The 22,452-nt window shown below is 34.7% G+C and overlaps 1 pseudogene; it reads right to left on the bottom strand.

Annotated features, from left to right (window-relative positions):
• Positions 1–11,909: 11,909 nt before the first annotated feature.
• On the bottom strand, positions 11,910–12,645 carry LOC145688874 (dynein axonemal light chain 1 pseudogene; annotated as a pseudogene).
• Between the last annotated feature and the right edge of the window lie 9,807 nt (positions 12,646–22,452).

Here is a 22,452-nt window from a genome sequence, read left to right on the forward strand (position 1 = left end):
ACATATAGTACCAGCCGCCACTGCTAACATGTAAGTCTTAAACGAACGTGCAACGACTTTTTTCCTCCGTCTTCTCGTATACTGATTAAAAAATAAGCGTATGAGTAACTGTTAAAGAAGCCAGCCACAGCGACTATGTGAAACTGTAATCCTCTGGGTTCTATAGAAGAAAGAAATGAATATACTTTATTTTAGTTTTAATATACATAGACACAAAACTTTCCATTTTTATTCGTATTAAATACGACGAATACAAGGGTGAACAGAAAATATCAATGACAGATCGAGCAACAAAACTAACTCGATACCATTAATCTTCTTTGGATCACATGTAGTGTTCAGAAAGCATCTTATGCTCGAATTCACTTTTATAGGTAACGTAAGCTCTCTCTACTTGATGTGACAAAGTAAACAAGATGCGTGATTTCATAATCACATACACATATATACATTCCTACCATTATTACTCCTTGTAACAGACAACATCGAAGATCAATGAGCCTAACATTTATTAAAAGATCATTAATATCTTTCTTTTAGGCTTGAAGACATTTTTAGTAGCACTATGCTACTATATAAATACGAAGCACGTATTTTGTTAACTTGTTGATTATTCCCTCTCCTTCTCTCTCTGAAACAACAACAAAAAAAGTATCTGTGATATAACAGTCTGGCAACACTGACTATAATAAAGTTTAGGATTCAATGTCTTCTGTGATCCTTAATGAGTATTCGGTGTCTACTTGATTTCTCTGATCACGTTTACTATGTCGACATTTTCTGGTTGTAAAACTTACTGTTTCTTGCCTGCCGACACGTGCTTCAGGCTAGGAAAGAAGGTTGGGCAATTCATGATCTGTTACATTCAAGTGTCGCCTACAAGAAAAATATATATCCAGTAGTATAGTTCGATGACTTAAAAAAGAAGAAGAAGAAGAAGAATCTTTTTAGTTCTTATCAATGAATTGTATCGATTTAAAACAGTCATGAAATCCAACCAACAGTAATAAAGAGCTTAAGATACGAAATACCATTATTAAATCAATTGGTATGGTGTTAATTATAAGTGATCAACTCAACATTAAGGAAAAAGTTGTAGCATTCGGACAGGCAGGCGTTGAGGAGATTGTCATACTTTTTCGGCGATGGAATGAAATATGTATCCAAACACAATACATGAATTGATATATTACTGTGTCATTCTTATACCAACACACCCATTTTACACTTCGTTTCTATACGAGTAAATTCACAAAAAGAAATGTATATATATAAACACAACTTTGATTTTAGAAAGTGAATGAGCTGACATTAATTCAAGTATACAGAACATTTTAATTGATATACAAGTAACATGATCGTTGGTAACGTATGATCAATTAATTATTCTATAAATAATCCATGTTTTCTCTTAATGATGATAATCTTCTAAAATTCGACTAATCAAGAAATTAAGTGGTAGAGAAAATAACAAATCATTATTGGAATCAGTGATGGTAGGCCATGAATTTCGTGAATAATAAATTTTTCATCTTGTCTCAAACACTGACATGAGAGTCGAAACAAGAAGTGCATTTTTAGATTCTAGTCTTGACGATAAACGTGACACTTTCCTCTCATTTTAGAGACGAGGTAAATAGTTTAACGAGTCTTGTGTGTAACACTAAGTCACCAAAGTCTTCCATTTCTAACCTGTTCTATAACGTTACGTGATTCATAGCATAAAAACTACAAATTGATAAACCGATTGTGCGAACACAATAATGAGCATGTATCGTCGTTTATACATGCTCAATATATTTCAACATTGAATAGTGTTTAAATGTTGTTATACCACACCCTTTGCGGACCTCTCGTGACACAGAAAGTTAACTTCTAGATGAAATTAAGAAAAAATCACATCCATTTTTGTACAGAACTTTACAAAAACACTATTCGTGAGCCATGATCACAAAGTCAGACTTGTGACCTGGCTAACCCCAATGTGACTCGGAGGCCACCGAACTTTCGTTATATACACTGGCAACTGAAGTATCTTAGTATAATTATAACAACATGTTTCTCTCACGAATACATGTGTGTAGACCTATGTGTGTTTCAAATCACTTGGTTAAAATAATGTTTTGAAACACACACACACACAAATAAGATATAAATATTACTGTTTAATTTTTTTAAAAAAGTCCCAAATAATATAAATATACACAATGAGTGTAGAAAACTTAGAAATATGGTAACTAAGTCAAGACAGCAACTAAAGGTTCAGTATTACCACGAAAAATACAGGAATCCTTGCCTGTCAGAAAATTTTAAGGAGTTGTTAAAGCAATATTAACTACTACTACTAATAGTAATATAGATTTTTACAACTGAAAATAAGGAATACTTTAGTTGATAATGAACGCACACCAAATGTGGTAAAACATTATTATCTAATACCTTCATTGGAAAGAATAAGTGATGGAATATGGACATCCAAAGCAATCATCTGTTTCTTTTTTACTCCAGTTATCCATGCGTGGTACTCTACATAGAGAGAAAAATCAGACAAGAGGTGGATTACATAATGAAATGTTAATCAGTTGCAAAGACACTATAATTCAAACAATATCCGAATTAGTAAAGTTTTCCTTTACTCTAAGTGGATTGCCAACCGTGTGCCACGTTGCCAAAGTAATTCCAATTTATAAGGGTAGAGATCAGTTAGATCTAACTTATAATAGATCTATATCTATATTAAGCTGCGTTTCTAAAGGAATTGTGAAATGCGTACCGGTACGTAATAGAGTGTTATATTTGGATTTCATGAATTATTTTTATAAATATCAATATATTATTTGAAAAAAAAATCGAGTATACCTTGAAGACTGTAACTGGAGTGGTAGTATAAATTCAAGAGAGTCTTTATAACAATTAACTTGGATGAGTATCATTTATTGATTTCAAGAAAATATCTGATACAGTCAAGGATAATATTGTGCTACAAAGGCTAGAGAATATAGGATTCAAAGGCATATTTCTTTCTTGGTTCAAAAGCTATCCATCTAATAAGTCACGATATGCCTTAGCAAATGGAAAATTTAAAAAAAAAATATGTTAAAATAAAATATGGTGTTCTACAAGGGTCCATATTGGGACCGTACCTCTTCTTAATTTAGCGAATGATGTGCATCTACTTTATTTGCTGATGACAGTGCTACATTTTATGGAGCAGACATTACAGGAAAATTCATGTCATACATGAAGGAAGACGTGTGTAAACTATGTCAATGGTTATGTACGTATAAACTCTTTGTCATTAAATTTAGAAAAGTCAAATGTATATGAATTTTCACAAGTCATTGTCAAAGATAATTTTGCCTAGATCTAGAAAGTGAAAAGGGTGGAATGTACAACATATTAAGGGATAATAATAGATCAATATCTGCGTTGTGAATTGTACTAAAAGTTCAGAAAAGAATATAACTCGTATAGTAGGTATTATGCATTGCTCTAAAACATTCTTAACAACACATTTAAAAAGAATGGTGTACAATGCATACACACAAGGTCATCTGATTTATACTTGTATAATTTGGAGACACGCGAATAAATCAAAAATACAATCACTCTTAGTATTATAAAATAAGCCATAACAGCTGTATGGTCGTCCTTTGTGCTATCCAAACAAGAGTTTATTTATGGAATCAAATATACTATCGTTCGATTTACTAATAAAAAATCGTTCTTATATATATGTGCATAATGTATTTACACTTGATAGTACTTTACTTCTAATAAAGAGGAAAGATGCCCATAGTTAAAAATACGAGGAAAAGAGTAAAATTGAAATAGACAATGTTAAAAGACAATTTATGGTATAAATAGTGTTAGGTATAATCTCACTCGATGAGCTCCTCGTGGCTAAGCGCGGTTAGCGTACGCGCCTTTGGCGTGGGAAGACTCGGGGTCAATTCCCGGTGGGAGCTCATGTGGTTCGGATTCCACGTTAATCAGTAGGTTCACGTCTCATATAGCATCGCTGCTGAACCGGACGTTAAACTCAAAATCAACTCAATCTCACTCAAACTTACAATGGAGTGGCTAAAAATATGAAGCATATAAAATCAACTCCATTGTTCAGAAAAAAAATAAAAAAATACCTTTGCAATAAATATATTGAATAAAATATAAGTTCAAAAAACGAAAAACCAAGACGCTGTAGAGATATTGACACAAAAAATTCGGGTCGAGAATTCTATTGTCCCTTACGTATGTAAGATATAAGTGTTCTAGTATTTCATTATAGATAATGATGTCATTGTTCATGTTTCATTGAAGCCAGCTCTTACTGATATATTTTGTCCTGTTTATGTTTATTGTATTTTACTGTTTCCTTACAGAAAGTGGGAAGCATGACTAATGATATAGATAGTATGCAAACGGATTGTAATATACTTCTGGGACCCAACACAAGTAAATCAATGACTGATATTCTAAGAAATTTTGCTGCAAGATTTAACAAAACCTCCCATCCTTCCCATCTGTTAATTGGATTGCAATATCTACAACACCCCTGTTCAACTTTTATTACTTCGCTGTTGCAGTTAACCATGTAACTTATCTAAGTATATTATTTTTTCGGGTAAAACCTTCAACTGCAAGCTCAAGGACTTATTAATGGAGTACCGTATGGTTACAAAAAGATATGAACACTAGCATATTATTCGCTTTGCATGAGATACCATATCTAATGAAATGTTTCCAACAGAAGGATTGATCGCGGTTCTTCACAGTTACCAGCAACTATGGACTTACCTCTTAGAAGTACCATCTGTCAGAGTGTGATAAGGCTCTCGTTACTACATAACTGATGAGCATAAAGAAGCCGTTGCATGCATTTACTACGATCAATCCAGCAATGCTACGGAAAATTTCAAGCAGTAGCTAGAGGCGAATAGTTCTCCGTTATGAAAATGATGGTGAGTGGTGACCAATGCGTTGACCGTGGTCCACTAGTAAACCTGCAAGCCGTGATAAGTAACTCGCTGCTGTTTGTGTCATACTGTCTCTACACTGTTATTGCTTTATGATTCCTTTCAAGGGCTAGTGAACACATAAGTACATCGCAAGTGATTTTTGGAATGAAAAGTAGCCTTCAAATCTAAACAGTTTGGCCACCCCTGATCTACACACAGATACTCTGAAATAAACTATTGTTTACAGCTTCCTATAATAATATGTGCCTTCAGTTATTATATTCTACTCATTTGCGATTCATCAACATTCATATTCAAAGCATATTTAGGCGGTAGTGAGACCCTTGGCTCGCTCTGTAGTATCTTTGTTTTGAAATAATACCACATCTGGAATCGAACACGTGAAACTCGAACTCGAGTAATAGATATCATTAATCCGTTATAAATTCTGGAATAATGCTGTAGAGTCGATATGATTTCAGCTTCTCTCACATTGCCGGGTCCTTTTTTTCTTAAGCCTCCATACTCCTCTTCCATGGCCAATTTCTCTTTTAATATAGGGCAGTCACAACTATGGCTCTGCCTTTTTCATCTATGTTTTACTATTATTTCATTTCATCTCTTTTTCTTTTATTCGGTTGTTTATTCCTCAGCAAGCTAATATGAGTCAACTTTTCCTAGCATTGGTACATTAATACCTCAAAACATAGCCTTTTTGATATATATAATTGTTATTCTTTCTTTATTTTTTTGTTAAAAAAGAAAACCTTGTAAAACAATGCAAATATATAAAATAAATTGTTCTTATCTCCTATCAGTCTTCCATTAAAAATTTACCTTTGTTGTATTCTTCAAAGTTGATTTCTCTATCACCGCCTGAAAAAAAAAAAAAAAAAAAAAACTAAAATAGAAAAGTTAATAACAAAAAATAAGAACAAAAGACGTAGTGCAGATAGTTTTTGATTGTGTTTTCAGTTTTTCTTATATCTTCTTACTTTATCTTTTGGTTTGAGTTTTCTATTTCTTGTATTAGCACTGAATGATCACAATTAATACACACAGTAATAATACGACACTAATAGTAAACTAAAACTAAATACATAAAACTAAGGTGAACAGTCTATGCCGGATTATGCCAGGAAGTTTTTCTTGATCGTTAACACAGTTCTATACATTGTTCATTTTAATCTTGTCAAAATTACATTATTTTGTCTGACTCTTCATTCTTCTTTTCTTCTATTCCACATGTATGCTTTGTTAATTTTTGTGATTTTTGTAACTTTGTTTTGTCCTGTATAATGTTCTCCTAGATATCATTTTTAAGTGCATCTCTGATATTTGTTGTCTTTCCTTGTTATGAAATGTGCACATGTTCATGTTACGTGTTCGGATGTCTGAATCATCCCTCAAATACAGTTTCATTTTACTCTGTTTTCAGCCTATCTCAGTAAGACTTGAAGTGATCATGAAAACAGTATTTCCATAGTCCTCTTGTTTGGCAACTCTTTCCTTATTTGTATATCATTGGTGTGTGTTCTCTTAACCTCTGGCTCTTCTTGAGCCAGTATCTGTAATGATCGCGTTAACGTTTTTTTTTTTTATTCTCTATTTTCATACTTTCCATTTTTCTAATATTATTTGCCTTTTGCTTCTTTGTGCTTTCAGTAACTTGTTTATTCTCCTGTACTTTTTGTGTGTTACATTTATCATGAATTTTACAGCTACAAAATTTACTGTTGTTACTTTCATTATTTTCTTCTTTCAGCATCGTTGTGAATTTCTTGTTAAAGTATCCTTTCCATTTTAATGCGTAGTCTAACTCTACAAAGATATTTGCATCCACTACTTTCACCTGGAGTACATATTTATGATTTGTTGCCTTTTCTCATTCTTCGAAAATTTGTAGTATTTCCTATGGGTGTTTTCCCCATAACCCCATGCCAACAATTGGTACAATAATTCTTCCCTTCTTGATCCTAGAGTTTATATTAAAACCCTAGAAGTTATTTTTAAGATCATCAAATATTTCTTCTCTAGTGGAGATTATGTGCATGAAACTACTTTGTTAACTATTTATTGTGTATAAGACATCTTCATTTTTTAACTTCTTTAATTTTTACTTTCTATACTAGATTTTGACAATTTTCCCTGTCAAATATCTAATTGTGTCAAAGTGTGTTCATTACTTTCTTAGCAAAACTTTCAGGAAATGTTGGCAAGGTAGGGTTTATAAAGTGCAATGTTTCTTGTTTTCTGTTCTTGAAGTCTGTTTTATCTAACTCTACCTCAAAATCTTTGTTTTGTTTAGTTTTTATCGTGTTTTCTGTAATAAGAATTTCTGTTTATTTTTTTCCCTTCTTTTGAATGTTTCTAGTATCATTTACTGCTTTCTAAGATTTGCTGGTATTATCCTTCTGCTCATTTTGTACTTTTGTTCTGTTTCTTTTTTGAATTTCTTCATTATGCTTTTTATCAACTATTATGTCAACAAAATATCAGTCCATAATATATTTTAGCAATTTCTCGTTCATGGAAAACTTTGTAAGAGACAATCCTTCCTGTTGACTGCGTTACATTTCTTTTCTCTTACGAGGGAACCTATCCAAGTGCAACTCTGACTTCGAGTCGAGACTATGGTCGTTGGATACCTTGTCCCAAAAGAACACAACACGAAAAGTGATACATCCTCGATCGCAACCGTTGCAGAGATATAAGCGTGAAAAGTTCGAAATTGAGCTCCATACTATACATTACAAAGTCAGTTTCCGGGTCAGATTTCTCGGAAACGGTCAGGTAAGGAAACTCAGCGAATACATATCAAAGTAGTATTGGGAGCCCACCACCTTTTGAATGAAAATAATGTTGCTCCCGGGGCACTTGCAGGGTCCCAGGTGGGGTCCAACTCAAAATTGGCAAATGGAACCGGGGGTCAAGTAGCATATTGTATGAAAGCTATTGTTAAATAAAAGAATATAGAACAAATCTCAACTCTCTATGATGACCCTGTGCAAACGGGCAACTGGTCAAAATGTCAATACAACCTACATCAGAAAATATATGACCACTCTTCTAAATCCGTTAAGTTGTGACAATAACAAAACAGAAAAACACGTTTAAGAGTGCAAGGTATTGAAGTTAAACAAATTGTTCCAGAGTCTCTCACAGAGTTACACAACGGACCATGGTCATTCTATGGTCCATTGGTCATTCGAAGTCACACTTATACTTGGATAAGGTCCGTTGTGTAACTCTGTGAGAGACTCTGGAACAATTTGTTTAACTTCAATACCTTGCACTCTTAAACGTGTTTTTCTGTTTTGTTATTGTCACAACTTAACGGATTTAGAAGAGTGGCCATATATTTTCTGATGTAGGTTGTATTGACATTTCGACCAGTTGCCCGTTTGCACAGGGTCATCATAGAGAGTTGAGATTTGTTCTATATTCTTTTATTTATCAATAGCTTTCATACAATATGCTACTTGACCCCCGGTTCCATTTGCAAATTTTGAGTTGGACCCCGCCTGGGACCCTGCAAGTGCCCCGGGGGCAACATTTTTTTCATTCAAAAGGTGGTGGGCTCCCAACACTACTTTGATATGTATTCGCTGAGTTTCCTTACCTGACCGTTTCCGAAAAATCTGACCCGGAAACTGACTTTGTAATGTATAGTATGGAGCTCAATTTCGAAATTTTCACGCTTATATCTCTGCAACGGTTGCGATCGAGGATGTATCACTTTTCGTGTTATGTTCTTTTGGGACAAGGTATCCAACGACCATAGTCTCGACTCGAAGTCGGAGTTGCACTTGGATAGGTTCCCTCGTTAGTGTGCAAGGAACACAAATCTTTGGTTTATCTTTACCTGGATACCCTTTCTTTGCATGTCCTTTTATGCTATAGTGCACACATCGAGATTCTTTATCATGACAGAACTTGTAGATATGGCCCAGGTCTTTGGACTTGTGACATATAGGCATGGTCAAAAAGTCTTCAGCCTCCCACATAAGGTAATTCTGTTGGTATTTGTACGTTCTCTGAACACGCCTGGAGGTGATTCAAAAGACTAAGTGGTATTTTGTAGTTCCTCTTGGTCCTGTTCGAAATATTGCTCTTCTCCTTCTTAGCTCTGTCGTATTTGTCTTCACTAATTTTGGGTAATAAGAGAATCTATGATAACTTCATCCTTTATAACAGCAGGAATATTGTAAATTTTCAGTATTCGTTTTCTTTTCCTTCTTTTTTCTATTCTAAATCCTTCTTGTATGTTTTGTTTTGCAATATTTTATTCTTATCTTTAATGAAAGCTGCTTAAACTATAAGAGAATTTCCAGCAGTTCCCTCAGATATTTAACCTTCTCTTTTGTTGGGGTTCATTGCAATCAGAAGCTTTAGTTGTAATTATTGGGTATTTTCATTCCATCTTCCTTTTAAGAACACAACCGGCTTTTATTTGGTTATTTCTTGTTTCGTAGTTTTCAAGCAGTTTGGGAGTCGATTTTGACATTTTTCTTCAGCCTATCTTCTATAATGGCAAGAATAATTTTCATATCTTATGTTTCCTTTTTAAGTGTCTTGTTTCCTTCTTTCAGGAAGTCAATCATGCCTTCGATTCTTGATTGTACAACCAGCCGTTCTCTTCATTTGTTTTTCGCTTTTTCAATCGTACACTCTCCGATTTTATTAATGTTCAGGATGAATTGCACATCAACCTGATATTTTCCTTTACTAGTTTTCTTTTTCATCTTGAGTATTCATGCCTCGTGTTCCCTCATCTTCCTCATTTTCCTTTGGTATTTCTTCAGTTACTTAGTGACAAAACTTGTTACTTTCTCCTATCTTCAGTACCATTTGTATAGCCAAGTCCTTTGATGGGGACAGCAGATTGTTGTGACTGTGGTAAGCCTCTCTCTATTAGTTCGTCGTAGCAACTACAGCTATTTCTTGGCCTTTTTTCTTCATGGACTCCATTTCTTCTGTTGGCCGCTTTTACAGCTTACCCTGCTTTCTGAACCAGTGCCTGGACTACTGCCTGAACCAGTGACAGGGAAGACATTTACATTTACAAACCAAACCTTCCAAAAAGGGAAGGAATCTTTAACCCCTTACCACATGCCGTGCCATATATGGCACATACCCTTTTCTCACTTTAGTTTTTTTTTTTATTTATCAAAGGCATCAAATGATGTTTTGTCTGCTGTGTGAGATATTGACGTGTATGAATAAGAGATTTTGGTGTCATCTGGCCTGTTCTTTGTGAGTTGTAAGTGTGTCATGTATTACACTTACTTATTTCTCGCCGGAATGAAGTGAAAAATCTAAAATTCAAGTTTTAATTCATTTTTCAAGTTCCCATATGAGGATTTCCAATTTTGATTATTTTTTCGCTAAAAGAAAAAATCATGCAGAAAGGGGTTAAGTGTTATTTGTCCTGTTCGTGCCGCTTATAGCCTAACCTAACCTAACCTAACTTCTACTAAGAATACTAGAATTTTATATGTTATATTACACTATTTATATCTACATGAAAGTAAAGAAAACATGTGTGTTACTAAATAAGAGGAAAACGTGTTTATTTATGTTAGGAATGTGCTTATTATACTTTGTTTACGGGATAGTTTAGGAGCTGGGAGGCCAAAATTAGGTGAAAAAAATTTACCGGAGAAATGAGTTACGTAAGGGTAATTAATAAGTACTCATTCAATCTAACCTAACCTAGCGCAAACCATCAAAAATACAGAAAATATATCAAGAAAGTATGAATTTTAAGCAAAGAATTCTGCCCCCCCCCCAAAAAAAAACCAAACATTCTAACCTAACCTAACCTAAAGTATCAAAAAATATTAAAAATTTAATAAAAAAGTACGAATTTTAAGCCAAGAATTCTGGCCCCCAAATCCGAAAATATGCTTTTGTTTACTATATATAACTTATAGTATTGCCAATATACTCACGGCAAGAACCACTGACAATTCAATCTTCAGAAACTTCGCACTTCGGGGTTTATACGGGTAGTGGACACCATTAACCCGTAATAAAGTTCTGTAATAATGTAGAATTGATATGATTGGAGTTGCTTTCGGGTCTATACGGATAGTGGGCATCATTAAACCATTATGAAATTTTACAATAATGTTGTATAGTTGATATGACTTCAGCTGCTCCCAGGCTTATACACGTAGTAGGCACCATTAACCTATTATAAAGTTCTGCAATAATGTTGTAGATCGGATATAATTTTGGCTGCTTCCGGGTCTATATGGATAATGGGCATCATTAAACCATTATAAACTTCTGCAGTATTGCTGTAGAGTCGATATCATTTCAGTGCTTCCGGGTCTATAAGGGAAGACACCATTAAACCATTATGAAGTTATGTAATAATGTAGAGCTGATGTGATTTTGGCTGATCCCGGGCCTATACTTGCAATTGGCATCATTAAACCATTATAAAATTATGCCATAATATTGTGCAACTGAAATGATTTCGGCTACTTCCCGGCCTATATTTGCAATTGGCATCATTAAACCATTATAAAATTCTGCAATAATGTTGCAGAACCATATATGATTTCAGTTGTTCCCGGGTCTGAGAAACGACATCCAGACCCAAGAAAAGAAAGAAAACATGTCACGATGTTTCAGTCCCAAGAAAACAAGTCATAATTATCGACAGTAGAACAGTGTAAATAATGTATAACTCTCTCAAATAATCTATACTTGAACAAATTTTATTCAAACTTGTTCAACTGTTTGAATAGAATGTCTAGACAGAGATTATTATTTGTACGGCTTTAGAGAGTTTTCATTTACATAGCTTCATAAAAACAATATAAAGTATATGATCGTACAACCTACATTTCAGAGAATTTTGAATTCTATATATAGGCTTTGTATGTTGATAATTATATTAGGTAGTATTCATATTTTGTTTAACAGTAGGACTATGATCAGGACACAATCTAATTTTGCTTTAAGTATAAATATATCTCAAATAGTTTATTTTCTGGAGTTCGTATCACAAGGATATATATTTAATCTTCCTCTTCCTCCCCACCGACGATAGGCTCCCCATCTAATTTCTTCAAATTAGGAAGTCTCTTCAGAGCTTCAGTTTGCCAAGAACCATCAGCTGTAGCCTTATCGTGCAGAGGATTTCCAATAAATACTAAATCTTCAAGAACTGGACATTCTTGAAGTTTATTAAACTCGCCCCATTCTTTTACTAAATTGTTTGCCATGTAAAGCACCTTCAATTTCTTTAGAACGCCAATTCCTTTCAATTTATCAATGAGATTGTACGAGATCCACAGTTGTTCAAGAGTATCACCAACAGGATCTAATCCAGCCAAACTTTTGATGTTATTTCTTCCGAGTGCTAATATCTTTAAGTTCTTCAGAGACCCTAAACCTGCTATTTTATCAATATTATTCGATGACAACGACAATTTCTCTACGTTTGCCAGCACAGCAAGCGAGTTGTCCATTTTCTCTATCGGATTCATTTGGAAACACAAATTAACGTCTGTTGCTTCCGCTGCACTGTTACCAGTTTTCTCTTCCCATCTTGCTATTGCTTCTTTAATCGTTGTTCCGCCTACCATTTTGATATTTCCTTAAAGAAATCCACCTGTCTCAAATACCGTTAAAATTATTCCACGAGTATATAGTATGTTTTTGTCTTGTCTTCTTTGGTATAACTAGTGTCCTGGAAACAGTTATTTTCTAACAATTGACTATGCAATTTTCATTTGTTTATTTTTACTTCTTTATCTTCATTTCGGATTGTGTTCCTAAGGTAACCATTTTTTGTCCTTTTTATTTCTGGCAATATGTTCCAAGTTTACCAATCAAATATGCAATGTATTTCTTTTAATCATGCCTGTTGTCCTGTATGATTGCGAAACATGGTCGCTTACTCTGAGGGAAGAACATAGACTGAAAGTATTTGAGAACAAGATCCTGAGACGAATATTCGGACCCAAGAGGAACGGGAATGGGGAATGGCGGAAACTTCAAAACGAGGAACTACATAATTTATAAGGTTTACCCAACATTGTTAGGGTCATCAAGTCTAGGAGGCTTAGGTGGGCAGGTCATGTAGCTAGAATGGAAGAAAGTAGAAACGCTTTCAAAGTCTTGACTGGAAGACCAATCGGAAAATGACCATTAGGAAGACCTAGGCGAGATGGGAGGACAATATTAAGATGGATCTAGCAGATATAGGAATACAAAGTAAAAACTGGATACAATTGGCTAAGGATAGAAGTCAGTGGAGAACTTTTTTGAACGCGGCATTGAACCTCCGGAATCCATAGGTCATAGAGTTAGTTTAGTTAGTTATTTCTTTTACAAGATGCTACAGACAAAGCTCCATTATGGCTAGATAATTATCTAGCTCTATATTATACTATAGTATTCTAGCCTTTGTTTGAGGGCTTGGTAAAGAGCTAGATACAATTTCCAGTGGAAGCTCAAAGTTCGAATTCTACGTTATACGATCGAATCTCATGCATTATCCTTGCAAGACAGAAAAATCTTGTAAAAGCATCAGTTAAGATGGAACGGATCAGGATCTTCTTGAAGAACATTAAGCTGAAAGATAACTGCAAGTTATATGAAAGAATAAACACACGGAAATTTCAGAAATGAAAAATTCTACATTCCTTTCTTACGAGGAATGTCAACATTTAATCTAATGAGCCTCCAAAACTTGCGTAGAATGTGAAATGTCGCTTAGGCCAAACAATGTTTTGTTATCTTCTGTGGACTGGCTCCATGGAAAGGACGGTAGCAAATATTAGGAGGCGCCGTAACAATTGATCGAAGAGGAAACCATTATGCCATTTAAAGATATGTAAGTTATATACCTTATTGTCTAATATATATATATATATATATATATATATATATATATATATATATATATATATATATATATATATATATATATATATATATATATATATATATATATATATCGGGTGTTGCAAAATAAGTGTTACAACGCTTGGGAGGTGACTCCTGCCATAGAGACAAGAAAAAAAGTTCTCTTGAACTTTCGGCTATCGGACATAGTTTCGGATCTACAAGGTGCCGAAAACGTGGGAAGGTGACTTTCGGACGCTAATTCTTCGGAAACTATCCAACGTAAAGAGGGCGGGTAAAAAATTCACTGAAGATGTCATACCTGCTGTATTGAATTTTGCATTTTTCATAATCCTATCATGCACGCGCAAGGGATTCCCCAAAGTAACGTAGGGAATCCCGGATAATCCGTCGAATGAAAATTGGTCTAAATGGATATGAATTGATAGGGTTTCTACCAGGTAACAATAATTCGTTTGTATTAAGTCGATATCTGGAACAAATACAAAATGGCGGACACCTTCTTGCCCGTTGTGTGTGGTTGCATAATCGCCAGGTACGGATGCTGGCCAACAGTGACATTCTGAGTATTAAGTGTATCGAATTTGTACTCAAATGCTCTAGAAATACATCTGGAATGTCGATAGAGTACAACTGATGAAGCAGAGTGATTCACATGTGTGAAAACACGTAACGAAAAATGCCCAGAAAAAATGCACTCATACTAAGTAAAAGTGAGTTCAAATAGTCGGAAATGTAAGGATTAGCGTCAAGAACATGAACGCCATTGCCAATTCACCAATAATATTCCCTTAAACGGATGCAATATGATCTGCACGGTTGCATACCAATAAGGATGCAACAACTGAGGCCAAGTTGAAATTGTGCAAGGGGACTCACAAAGAAACTGGGTAAACTAAAGGAATGTCACTAGTGGGATCGCATGATCGATATTGAAATGTGGCCAATGTGTGTGTTGATATCGACATGTAGTTAATGGACAAATGTCAACATGTCTCACTACTGCTGGGACACCGTCTCACGTGCAAAAACTAGGAAAATAACGTTGTACATTCTGCTATTACATCTAGTGCACTTTTTGGTATAACGTAACTAGAACACGATTGTATCAATGTCTCTCTTTGTTTGGGACATAGTCCCACAGTCGACACATATGAAAATAAATCTCTTAATCCATGGTTCAAATTCTGATAGAGCGTGAAAATAACAAACTTGTATAATGTCCCACGTCTTATGGGACATATGACGTACTCAAAATATAGGAAGATACTTCCAGAAATTCGTATCTTATACCAGTGCACATGCCAATACAAAGACGAAAATGAACCAATTTAGCAGACATAACACTACAGCTGGAACACCATACATATGGAAAATAAAACGACATGAGAAATAGAAAGAAACGTCTTAAAGCTCTGATTGTTTACAACTGTGCAGTAGGAGTAATAAAATGAAACACATAAGCATGTCGGGAGGCTGTACAAAAGCGCTTGCCAAACAAAGTGGGTACTCCTTAAAGAAATGAATACAGAGAAAGTGAGGCTTCCTCGAGCCTCAGGGCTAGAGCGCTCGCTTTCGATCGCGTGGTCGCAGTTTCCAATCCTACTGGAAGCCCACGGCCTCAGATTCAAGACCCGAGTAGTTATTTTCCTATTTTTCGCACGTGGGACGGTGTCCCAGCAGTAATGGGATATGTTGAGATTTATCCATTAACTACATGTCGATATCAACACACACATTGGCCACATTTCAATATCGATCATGCGATCCCACTAGTGGCATTCCTTTAAATTATTCAGTTTCTCTGTGAGTCCCCTTGCACAATTTCAACTTGGCTTCAGTTGTTGCATCCTTATTGGTATGCAGCCGTGCAGATCATATTGCATCGGTTTAAGGGAATATTATTGGTGAATTGGCAATGGCGTTCATGTTCTTGACGCTAATCCTTACATTTCCGACTATTTGAACTCACGTTTACTTATTCTGGGCATTTCTCGTTAAGTATTTCCACACATGTTATCACCCTGCTTCATCTGTTGTGCTCTACCGACATTCCAGATGTCTTTCTAGAGCATTTGAGTACAAATTCGATACACTTAATAGTCAGAATGTCACTGTTGGCCAGCATCCGTACCTGGCGATTATGCAACCACACACAACGGGCAAGAAGGTGTCCGCCATTTTGTATTTGTTCCAGATATCGACTTAATACAAACGAATTATTGTTACCTGGTAGAAACCCTATCAATTCATATCCATTTAGACCAATTTTCATTTGGCGGATTATCCGGGATTCCCTACGTTACTTTGGGGAATCCCTTGCGCGTGCATGATAGGATTATGAAAAATGCAAAATTCAATACAGCAGGTATGACTTCTTCAGTGAATTTTTTACCCGCCCTCTTTTCGTTGGATAGTTTCCGAACTATTGGCGTCCGAAAGTCATTTTCCCACGCTTTCGGCACCTTGTAGATCCGAAACTATGTCCGATAGCCGAAAGTTCAAGAGAACTTTTTTTCTTGTCTCAATGGCAGGAGTCACCTCCCAAGCGTTGTAACACAGTAGTAATGGGGTTACTTTAGGACACTATTTGGTCCATGGGTTCCTGCCTCAGGACCCATGGTCCCTGGCTGGGGTCAATGACCTAGGGGTACATAGGAACACCCCCTCTAAATTTTGGCAGGGGTACCATGGCCCACCCCCTAACTTTTGGCAGGGGTACATAGAACCACCCCCCTTAAATTTTGGAAATTGCCAAATCTAAAAATTTCGTATGGTAGCCTAGGACCATAGTATGTACCCCTATCAGTATTGGGGGTCTATGTCGTTCCCTTTCATGGGTAAAAAATTGCCAAAAAGTCAAATTTCGGGGGTTTTTGACCTAATTTATCCCCTTGGATGAGGTGTTATTACCCTATATTGTTATATGGGCGTATACAGGGGTCCATTACCTTTCATAAGACATGGGTATATTAATGCACCCCTTGAAAAATTTGGGAGGGGTACCTTGGCCCACCCCTTAAATTTTGGAAATTGACCAATTTAAACATTGGGTATTATAGTACAGGACCCTAATATGTATTATGATAAATTTGGGTGGTCCACCTCGTTCCCTTTTAGGAGTACAAAATTGCCAAAATATAAACGTAAGCAATACGTACTACCACGTGTTTGGTTTTTGGTGGATTTTATCCCCTTTGATGAGGTGTTATTATCCTATATAGTTATATGGTCATGTATAGGGGTCCATTACCTTTCATATTATATGGGTATATTTGTGCACCCCTTTTAAAATTTGGGAGGGGTACTTTGGCCCACCCCTTAAATTTTGGAAATTGCTCATTTTATATATTTGGTATTATAGTACTGGACCCTAACATGTATTATAATAAATTTGGGTGGTCCACCTCGTCCTCTTCTAGGGGTACAAAATTGCCAAAATATAAACGTAAGCAATACGTTGTACCACGTGTTTGTTCTTTTGGCCCAATTTATCCCCTTGGATGAGGTTCTATTACCTTATATGGTTATGTATAGGGGTCTATTCCCTATCATAAGACATAGGTACATTTGTGCACTCCTTTAAAAATTTGGGAGGGGTACTTTGGCCCACCCCTTAAATTTTAGAAATTGCTCATTTTATATATGTGGTATTATAGTACTGGACCCTAACATGTATTATGATAAATTTGGGTGGTCCACGTCGTTCCCTTTTAGGGGTACAAAATTGCCAAAATATAAACGTAAGCAATACGTTGTACCACGTGTTTGGTTTTGACCTAAGTTATCCCCTTGGATGAGGTCCTATTACCTTATATGGTTATATGGTTATGTATAGGGGTCTATTCCCTATCATAAGACATAGGTACATTTGTGCACTCCTTTAAAAATTTGTGAGGGGTACCTTGGCCCACCCCTTAAATTTTAGAAATTGCTCATTTTATATATTTGGTATTATACTACTGGACCCTAACATCTATTATGATAAATTTGGGTGGTCCACCTCGTTCCCTTTTAGGGGTACAAAATTATCAAAATATAAACGTAAGCAATACGTTGTACCACGTGTTTGTTTTGGCTCAATTTATCCCCTTGGATGAGGTCCTATTACCTTATATGATTATATGGTTATATATATTGGTCCATTCCCTATTATAAGACATGGGTATATTGATGCACCCCTTGAAAAATTTGGGAGGGGTACCTTGGCCCACCCCTTAAATTTTGGAAATTGCCCAATTTAAACATTTGGTATAATAGTATAAGACCCTAATATATATATATATTACTATAAATTTGGGTGGTCAATCTCGTTCCCTTTCATGGGTACGAAATTGCCAAATTTTAGTACAACCACGTGTTTCGTTTTTGACCTAATTTATTCCCTTGGATGAGGTCCTATTACCTAATATGATTATATGGTCATGTATAGGGTCCATTTTCTATCATAAGACATAGGTACATTGATACACACCGGAAGGGGTACCATAGCCAATCCCTTAAATTTTGCAATTTTTCCAATTTAAGCATTCGCTATCATAGTACATGACCTCAATATGTATCATGATAAATTTGGGTGGTCCACCTTGTTCCCTTTCATGAGTAAAAAAAAAATGCCAAAATATAAACATAAGCAATATGTTGTATCACGTGTTTGGTTTTTGGCCCAATTTATCCCGTTTGATGCGGTCTTATACCGTATATGGTTATATGGTCACGTATATAGATTCATTCCCTATCATAAGACATGAGTACATTGATGCACCCTTTAAAAAATTTGGGAGGGGTATCTTGACTCATCCACTCAGTTTTAGAAATTGTTTAATATAAGCATTTGGTATCTTCGTACAGGTCTTCAATATGTACCACTATAAATTTGGATGGTCCACATCGTTCCCTTTCATGGGTAAAGAACTACCAAAAATCAAATTTCGGAGGTTATTGACCCTTTGATAAGTATTTAGCACGTTATATGGTTTATTACCTTTATATGTTTTTGTTCTCTTTTAAATTTGGGAATTATAAAATAACATAATTTGGTAAACGTTTTCTGGGACCCATTGGGCCAAATATTCAAAATTTAAAGGTTATTGACCGGCTTTATTATTGAATAACTACAGGATTTATTACTTTTTCATAAGACACAGGTGTATTTGTGTACCAATCTTAAATTTTGGGAGGGGTACATTTCTTATTGTCATATCAATAATTGGTAATTGTTCTTAAAATTGGATAGTATTTCATTCATTGGGTAAATCATTATGATCACGTGATCAATTATTGACCTATGATGGGATTAGGAGTCCAGAACATTGGTACATTTAAACTTTGTAGGATAATTTGAGAATGCGTCATTGGTATTGATTATTACAGCCAAATATAAACGTAAGCAATACGATGTACCACGTGATTGACCTTGATGAGGTAGTGTACAGGGATACATAGCTAACCTTATTGAATCTTATGACTCATAGTCTTAAGGGAATACATGCTACAACACTGGCAAAGTTATTGTTGATGTAATTTTATTGGTTGATCACTATCTTTCGTGCAATCTGATTGGCTGATCACTATCTTTCGTGCAATCTGATTGGTTGCTGATTTTCAAATCTTTGCTGCATTCAGTTTTGTTTTAACATTTGAAAAGTTTGAAACTTTGGTTTGACATTTTTTCGTTTGATATTTTTAGTTTAAAAATTTTTGTTTCGAAATTTTTGTTTGAAAACTTTGTTTCAAAATTTTGTTTGAAACTTTTCGTTTGAAATTTTTGTTTGGAAAATTTTTGTTGCAAAATTTTGTTTAAAATTTTCGTTTGAAATTTTTTGTTTGTAAATTTTTGTTTCAATTTTTTTGTTTAAAATTTTTTCGTTTGAAATTTTTCGTTTCCAAAATTTTGTTTGAATTTTTCGTTTCCAAATTTTTTCGTTTCAAAAATTTTGTTTCAAAGTTTGGTTTGACATTTTTAAAAGTTTGTGCACTCATTAGTAAAGAACCGGAACTGTTTAGAACTAAAACCTCTGGCAACATTGTGGTGCAATAGTACACATCAGAATATGGGGTTGTACTTGAAATGAAAAAACACAATTCATTGAAATGGATCATTTTATTACACTCCACATACATCCATACCAGATAGTGGTTCTGATGATTGTCAACATCGTTCGTGGGTGCATACCTGTATTGATAAACTTTATTTGTGATCAAATGGACATTGAGTTTCCACCAATTGATATTGCAATAGATCTTAAAAGACTTGAATTGGAATTAAAATTATACGCTAAAGACAAACTAGTGCAAGAAGTTCAAAACACATTGTATCGACAATATCCAGAACCACTATCTGGTATGGATGTATGTGGAGTGTAATAAAATGATCCATTTCAATGAATTGTGTTTTTTCATTTCAAGTACAACCCCATATTCTGACGTGTACTATTGCACCACAATGTTGCTAGAGGTTTTAGTTCTAAACAGTTCCGGTTCTTTACTAATGGGTGCACAAACTTTTAAAAATGTCAAACCAAAATTTCAAACAAAAATCTTTGAAACAAAATTTTGAAACGAAAAAAAATTTCAAACGAAAAAAATTCAAACAAAATTTTGAAGCGAAAAAATTTTCAAACAAAATTTTGAAACAAAAAATTTCAAACAAAAAATTTGGAAACGAAAAATTTCAAACAAAAAATTTTAAACAAAATTTTCGAACAAAAATTTTCAAACAAAAATTTCAAACGAAAAAATCCCAAACAAAATTTTGAAAATTTTGAAACAAAAAATTCAAACAAAAATTTGAAAGCAAGAATTTTCAAACAAAAAGTTTCAAACAAAAAAAAATTCAAACTAAAAAATATTTACGTTTCACGGTTAACCGTCAAACTTTATCCGGTTTTTAACTATTCGATTAACAAATAAACGGTTTTGATCATATTTATCAGTGAGTGCAAAATGTTGAACGAAACCAAGATTTTTAAATGTTAAAACAAAACTGAATGCAGCAAAGATTTGAAAATCATCAACCAATCAGATTGCACGAAAGATAGTGATCAACCAATCAGATTGCAGGAAAGATAGTGATCATCCAATCAAATTGCATTAACAATAACTTTGCTAGTGTCAGATTACATCACCTTATGATTAAATTTCAAACTGTTGTAGCATGTATTGCCTTTCGTCTATGAGTCATAAGATTCAATAAGGTTAGCTATCAGATTTCAAATCAATCACCACCAATGATCTTAGACTATGAGCTGTGACTAAAGTTCAATGTATTGTTTCAAATTTCGCACCTTATGTTAAAATTCTGTTTATCACCATTCCCAAATTTAAAGAATACTTCTCTTGATATACCTAAGTCTTAGAGTTAATCATATCATTATATGTTCAATAAGGTCAATAATGTCCGTCAATTGTTTACCTGAGTAGAACCAACTGTTTTCTAGAAGTGTGTGTGTGTACTCAAACTTAAGAAGTACCACAACAAAGGAAATGAATCCCTGTACACTACCTCATCAAGGACAATCACGTGGTACAACGTCTTGCTTACGTTTATATTTGGCGGGAATAATCAAAACCAATGACGCATTCTCAAATTATCCTACAAAGTTTCAATGTACCAATGTCCTGGACTCCTAATCCCATCATAGGTCAATAACCGATCACGTGATCATAATGATTTACCCAATGAATGAGATACTATCGAATTTTAAGAACAATTACCAATTATTGATACGACAATAAGAAATGTACCCCTCCCAAAATTTAAGATTGATACACAAATACACCTGTGTCTTATGAAAAAGTAATAAATCCTGTAGTTATTCAATAATAAAGCCGGTCAATAACCTTTAAATTTTGAATATTTGGCCATAAGAGGAACACCAATGGGTCCTAGAAAACGTTTACCGAATTTTGTTATTTGATAATTCCCAAATTTAAAAGGGAACATAAACATATAAAGGTAATAAACCTCTGTACATACCCATATAACATGCTAAATAGGGGTCAATAACCTCCGAAATTTGATTTTTGGTAGTTCTTTACCTATGAAAAGGGAACGATGTGGACCATCCAAATTTATAGTGGTACATATTGGAGACCTGTACTATGATACCAAATGCTTATATTAAACAATTTCTAAAACCGAGTGGATGAGCCAAGATACCCCTCCCAAATTTTTAAAGGATGCATCAATGTACCCATATCTTATGATAGGAAATGAACCTATATACATCACAATATAACCATATAAGGTAATAAAACCTCATCAAAGGGGAGAAATTGGGCCAAAAACCAAACACATGGTACAACATATAGCTTATGTTTATATTTTAGCAATTTTGTACCCCTAAAAGAGAACGATGTGGACCACCCAAATTTATCATGATACATGTTGAGTCATGTACTATGATACCGAATCCCCTCCCGGGGTGCATCAATGTACCTATGTCTTATGATAGGGAATGAACACCTATACATTACCATATAAGGTAATAGGACCTCATCCAAAGGAATAAATTAGGTCAAAAACCAAACACGTGGTACAACGTAATGCTTACGTTTATATTTTGTCAATTTTGTACCCCTAAAAGGGAACGAGGTGGACCAC

This window comes from Thermobia domestica, chromosome 7 (genome assembly GCF_964235325.1).
Source record: "Thermobia domestica chromosome 7, izTheDome1.hap1.1, whole genome shotgun sequence".
NCBI lineage: Eukaryota > Metazoa > Arthropoda > Insecta > Zygentoma > Lepismatidae > Thermobia > Thermobia domestica.